The sequence below is a fragment of the Humulus lupulus genome, chromosome 4 (genome assembly GCF_963169125.1).
Source record: "Humulus lupulus chromosome 4, drHumLupu1.1, whole genome shotgun sequence".
Lineage (NCBI taxonomy): Eukaryota > Viridiplantae > Streptophyta > Magnoliopsida > Rosales > Cannabaceae > Humulus > Humulus lupulus.
This window is the reverse complement of record NC_084796.1, coordinates 26,482,988-26,490,104: the sequence shown is the minus strand read 5'-3', so window position 1 is coordinate 26,490,104 and position 7,117 is coordinate 26,482,988. Positions and strand designations below refer to the sequence as shown.

General features: G+C 34.5%; 1 pseudogene; it reads right to left on the bottom strand.

Annotated features, from left to right (window-relative positions):
- Nucleotides 1-1,340: 1,340 nt before the first annotated feature.
- Nucleotides 1,341-4,816, bottom strand: LOC133832015 (translocon at the outer membrane of chloroplasts 64-like; annotated as a pseudogene).
- Between the last annotated feature and the right edge of the window lie 2,301 nt (nt 4,817-7,117).

Genomic DNA, 7,117 nt, shown 5'->3' with positions numbered 1-7,117 from the left:
ACTACCCGGTTTAGTAGGATTCGACGTCCCGGAGGATAGGTCTTGGTTTGGGAACCTTTTATTACTCATTTGATTAATGGGAGTTTATATTTGGTTATGATTAGGTGACCACTAAGGGACTTAAGGACCGATCGTTCTCAAGGGTCGTTCTTTTATTGTTTCACGCTTGAACCAGAGGTGAGAATACTGCACCCAGTATGTGACATACATGGTTATTGATGAGGCATGTTGAGTGCTCTATTTGTAAATATGGATTTCATATTAAATGCTTAGTAGTCTTGCTTATTTGTGAATGGTACTGACTTATTAGTCAGAAACGACAATGGTGTCGGTATTGATTGTGAAGCTGTGACTTATTAGTATAGTTCGGCAGTAGTACTGAGCAATGGTCGTATGGAATTGACCTATAAGTTAAGAACAGTATTAGCGTGTTAACGTAAGCCAAAAAGATTAGATCTAATCGACATAAGCATTATCAACATAAGCCTGAAATGCTTGACCGACCTCAAGTTCGATGAAAACAAAAGCGCTTGTCTAGTCTAAAGGCTAGTTACTTAGAGTTAGAGCCAAAAGGCTCAGGTGACCATAATGTCACATGGCTTAGGATGCGGAGCCCAAGTTCATGACTCATTAGTCACTTATCTGATTGGGCAGCAAGCCCCATCATGATCACTACAAGAAAATGGGGTCTTTACCTACCAATTGTAAGTGTAGGTAAAGCTAGCCTAATGGTAGGTAATATGGTTTACCTACCAATATTGAATTGGTAGAGATTGGTAGGTAAAAGTTAGTGGGGAAAAAGTCTTTACCTACACTTATTAACATTGGTAGGTAAAAGAATCAGTGGACCCCACTAAGTTATAAATCAATTGATGAGTCATCAGATAACGTGTGTTGATGACATGGCATCCTACGTGTATGCTGACATGGTTTTTGTAGTTTTACATGTCTGATGACGTGGCATCATATGTGGCATCCTGCATGGCATCCTACGTGGCATTCTGTGTGGCATCATATGTGGCATCCTACGTGGTATCATTTTATTAGCCCACATAGCATTATTTTATTGGTTTGTTACACAATTTATATTTTGTTCAAATTTAATGGTTATGTGTAGGTAAAAGATAATAACCGTTATTTGTAAATGTTCTATATTAGAAATAAACTAGAAAAAAAAACCATTCAATAATAAAATGTTTAATGCTAAAATTCTTTATAATGTTCAATACTAAAATAAGTCATAAAGTTATCATTTTAAGGTTACCCCTACCAAATTGAAATAAACACAACAACTGATTGGGTATCATAGTCAAAGAAAGATAGAAATTTCAACAAAGAGGTCATCTACAGCCTGATATGCTAGCAATGCTTAGTAGACTAAATGCACGGCTCTGGAACTGCTCAGATAGAATCTCCTTCCCGCCTACTTTTGGAGGAGGATCAGCAATAGTTGGTATCACAAGAATTCCTTCGTCCTAAACAGATGTCAAGTACCAAAGTTAGCAAGATTCTAATATGTACAAAAATATAGACAAATTAAGAAAGTACTGACGAAAACAGAACCACGTGCTAAATAAAAAATCTCAATCCATTCTTGACAATCCCACATCAACTTTTAACAAAAAAAACTGGTATACAGACATCATAAACTATTAGACTCTGACTATTAACACTACAGAAACAATAGTAACGAGTCATTCTTAAAGAATGGGAAAAATAATTCCTCCTTGAATAATCAAGGACTTCAAAGTATACGCAAGTAATTTTCATATACACTATCATTAGATTATATAGATGGTTCAATTCAAAGATGATAAAAGAAAATACTAAAGAAAACTGACTGCGTTCATACAGGTTTCTACCATACTATGGACCTGTCTTATTAAAAGCGAATGTAACCAAACAGAAAGATCTCATAGTAAATATGACCAGGCCAGAGCAATTAAGAATAAGCATTGGAAGCATTAGCAGTTGCCCTGTTAATTCATGTAAGAGGTGGCAAGCCCTGTTCTGACATGGTCATATGGAAAGACACAATGTGGCAGAAACCACCAAACTAGAAGCAATATACTAAGGTTATTCGGTGACTTTTATATAAGAATAAAAGTATCTCATGAATTATAAGTTCAACAAGTACAATGTAGCAAAAAGACAAATGTTTCTTTGCTGCAAGTTGAATGAAAATAATTAAATTTCAAAATTCTTCAATAAAGAACTATTACCTTCGATAAAGCGTTGAGAGCTAAACGCATCTCGCTCCTAATTGCTTTACAATTTTCAACATCAATACCAGTTGTATCAGGCGTTTCCTGAAAAATTGATGAGATAGTAGGATCCAAAACAGGCTTCGCCAAGTTGATCCACTCCTCGTGATTATTTCTAAACTCGTGTCTGTATAAGGGTGTGCAAAGCAAAATTTGATTGATCATTGCTCAGATAAGATCAAACTTAAAAAACAAATAACAAGAAATAAATATTTATTATGATTTCATTTCATAAAACTGTATAAACATCAAGCTTGAAATTGAATATAATATAAAGACAAAAGAAAAATGTATACCTTCCATTCATTAAACAACAATGTTAAAAAATTATCAATAGTAGGATTGCCAAGTGGATATAAACAGAAAAAATGGAATAAAGTAACAACAGGGGCAAGTAGTCAACATTAACAAAGCAGACCAAAGAACCAAATATTGGCAAGCAACCGTGTTCTAGAATAAAAATTAAACTGTTTATGCTTTAGCCATATTGCCTTAGCTGTTCTTCTTCAATTGTAAGATCCATTATTAATAAAATAGTTTTCCTTTCTTCTCCCTATAATACAAAAACAAAAAAGAAAAACTAAATCATGTTTTATTAAGACTAATTAAGAGAAACTTTAAGAAAGAGAAAGCAGGGTCTGCCAAGAGGACAACTAAGAAATAAGATTGCAAAACAAGATTGCCATCAGTCAAAAGCACGTAAAACATATATTAACACTTCCAGATAAAATATATTTTTAGAAAGGTGTTGAAAATAAAAATGAAAATCATAATATTAAGGGAATCAATGTGAATGGAAATAAAATAATATTAGTAGTAAAAATAGTAACAATAATGAAAGAGCTGATTATGGTACTATGATAATGGTGAAAATATGGCACCCAAAAGAAATCAATGTCATAATGATGCTAATACACAAAGAAAAAGAACCTACTTCCAAAAATCTTCTCCGTGGATTTAATAACAACTTGAACAATCCTTTCAGTGGGAATCTTTCCAAGTTGAAAGCAATCATCAGCTATAATTACTTGTCTAGGATTGCGTGGAGGCGCATAAGGAAGTTGCAACAACACATGCCCAACACGTCGAAGAATAGTATGATCCTTGGCAAACCATCCTGCAGAGAAGATTTTACATGGTGAACATAATCGATGACTGATAGCATATTTAAAGACTAAAATCAATGAAAAATTAATATAACAGAGTAAACATTTTTAATCAACATAAAGAAAGAGCACAAAAAAAAGGCAGTTATTGCTATGATAATGATCTCAAGAGTATCAGAGAACAGAAACTAGGACATGCAACACATCCCAGGGTGCAAATTGATGCACTTGCAGTATTATAAGCCATTGGATAATCTTTTTTTATGGAAACATTGTGTATGTATTTGAAAAAACAAATCATGTATAATACATACCAACAGTATCAAGTCTCGATGAGATAGGTACAATTCCCATCTGAGAAACAGCTCCATGGGAGGGTCGGAATCCTAAAACACCACAAAATCCAGCAGGTACTCTGACATCCCCAACAGTATCAATACCTGGACCATCATATTAGTATTAGTAAGAAATACAATTTTTTAGACACTAGCTACATACAATTAATACAAGAATAATCAGCTTATATTAATTGAGGACTTTAGTCAAAAAACCCAGAGAGCAGCTTTAATAATTCCAATATTGTTATTATATATATACAAATTCGAAACTTAACAAAATTTACCAAGCTGAGGCAGACCACTGGGATAAATTAATTAGCTGCAGTAAGATTATGTAAAAGAAGAAGGATAAAAAAAACTCACCCAAAGAAAAATCAACAAGTTTAGCAGCTACAGCAACAGAAGCTCCACTAGAAGATCCACCTGGTACTCTTTCAGGCACAGCGGGATTTGTGGGGGCACCATAATGCTTATTCTCCCCACTTATACTGCCAATATAAGAAAGCATTGTTCAACTTTTGGCTTGAATATGAGAATCAGTAAATAAATATATAAATGTAAAGAAGCACAAACTAGATTATACATGATCTCTTTGAACCAAAAATCATATTTCTTTCCTCAATTGTGCACAAACATGTATGTTAATAGTTTAAATCAATACTGGAACAACAGTAAGAAATGTTGCATTCAGTCAATAAGAGGGCAAAAAAAAAAGGTTCAAATGCTTCCTCATATTAAGCTTAAAATACATATCCATAGGCTAATTCATCTACCACAGTTTTACCAATGCAAGTGGCTCCTCCTTCAACAAGAGTAGAAACCACAGGGCATGTTCCAGAAGCTGCTCATGTGTCCTCGCCCAGTCTGGATGACCAAACCCAGTCACTTGTCCATCGATGTCAAATCTATCAATTGTAAATGAAGAAATCTTCACTCAGAAGCATAACAAATATTCCCATACAAAAACATAACCTTTATATATTTAACTCAATATACACTCACAAACATTTGCAAAAACAATTGAGCAGAAGATAATGCACAACTAACAAGAACTATCCTTTTAAATATCCCCAATAAAAATTTTAAATACCAAGAAAGTTAAAACCATGTCATATCATTAAATTTAATCTTTCTCGGAATCCCATTCAACTTTCTCACACTGTAATAATTTTTCTCTATCATTCTCAGCATTAAGACATTTAAGATTTTATTATCTGGGTTCTAACACAATTCAGTTTACTCCAAATGCAAACACAGAGAACTATTATATAATAAGATCTCCATAATGAAATTATAAAAAACCTTTTGTAACCTGAGAAAATAGTGTAAATTGGTCTACAAAAAGTCAAAACCTTTTCTTCTCATCACATCGATCCCCATCCCCACCATTGAGCCCGCATCTGAGACGAGGAAGACCACGAGCCCAGACCCACGCCTCTCCCCCGTCACCGTCGTAGCCTTGCCGTAAATTGATCGGACTAATAGCATAGGATCCTCTCTTTGTGAGAGAAAACAAAGTGAGAAAGAGAACCATTTAAGATAAAACATTACAAACCCATAGGCCAAAATAAAATTAGAAAACATGTATTACTACCTAACTAATCACAGATCGTCAAACAAGAGGCTCGGGTAGTTGGAATCTCACTGGAAAATGCAAGAGGCGGACGGCTTCGGACCGTTGGTTGACAGCCCTGGGCAGCACGTATGGTGGTCAGCTCGTGGGGGTCGAAGTTTAGAGGGCCGGCGGTTCGATTGGGCTGGCGCGTGTACGGCTCCGACGATGGGACGATGGCCGTTCGGGCCTGGCAGAGGCAACACAGTGAGAGAGAGAATGAGGCTTCGGGGAAGATAGAGGAAAAGAGGGAGAGAGAAATGATGTTTCAGATTTTTTTTTATTTTAAAATTTTCTTATTTATTTAATTGAATAAAACTAATATCTAATAGGCCAGATGGCAGACACATATTATAACAAATTTAACACATCATCAATATTATAACACATCAGCTTACACATAAGCATTTATAAAAATATAAAATAAAAAGTAACCAAAAATGGGAGGAAAAATTGAGCGGGAATTGTAAAAATTTTCCCTCAAAAATAAATGTAGGCAAAGTCTCCATATTAGTAGGTAATATTGGTAGGAAATAACATTTCTGAATTAATATACTAATGACAAATAATTACTTACCAATATTCGCTACCAATAAATATTAGTGGGCAAAAGATATTTTTACCTACCAATATATATATGTAGGTAAGAAATTGGTAGGTAAATGTCAGCTTATTTACTCCACATAAGCTTCCAAAAAGCATTTATAATACTAAAATAATATAATGAAAATAAAAAACGGGGGGAAAATTGAGCGGGAATGGTTAAAAAAATTCCCTCCATAATATACGTAGGTAAAGATCATTACCTACTGATATTATTGGTAGGTAAAGCTCTGTTTAGAAATATAATATAATGGACTAGCATTTACCTACTAATATTATCTACCAATAAATATTGGTAGGCAAAACATTACTTTCCCTACCAATATATATTGGTAGGTAAAATATTGGTAGGTAAAGATCAGATTTCTTGTAGTGGATTACCATAATCATTATTGATATTCACTTATCTAATTGGGCTGCAAGCCCTAGTATAATTATTAGAATCATTTATTGATGTTTTATACATGCAATAATAAGTTTTCTTGTTCAGCCTTGGCTCACGGGTGCTATGTAGTGCAGGTAAAGGGAAAGAAAAGCTTACTCAACCTTGAGTGGAGAGCTTAGGTGGCGATGTGTACATATGCGGCCGCTTGACCACCACGACCAAGGTGTTTCTCAGGGGAACTAGGGGTTAACCCTATATTTTGTCGCTTAGATTGGCAGGTTGTAATTTTTATACTGTAATGACCATTTTGGATTGTAAATAACTTGTAAACGTTTTTATGGGCCCATGTACAGTTTAATGTTTTAAATGAATTATATTCATTCCTTTTGACCAAAAATTTTACCCTAGCCTATTAATGACACCTAGATGCACGTTTATAACCTAATGACTTGTTTAGCGAGTTAAGCACTATTTAAAGTTCACAGTAACGGTTTTGGAGTAACCAGGGCATTATAGATCCTATCTTTACTTCCAAGTTTTGGGGAAGTTTATAAAAGTGATGAGTACATAGCTGAAGTTTAGTACATCTGATCATCTTCAGACTGATGGGAAGTTAGATAGGATTATCCAAATATTGGAGGACATGCTGAGAGCATGTATATTGGACTTTGAATGGTCATGGAATGAATATTTGCCTCTAATAGAATTTTTTTTTCCTATGATGATAGCTACCAATTGTCTATTAGAGTGGCACCTTATGAGATGTTGTATGGTAGGAAGTGTAGATCGCCCATTCACTATAATAAGAT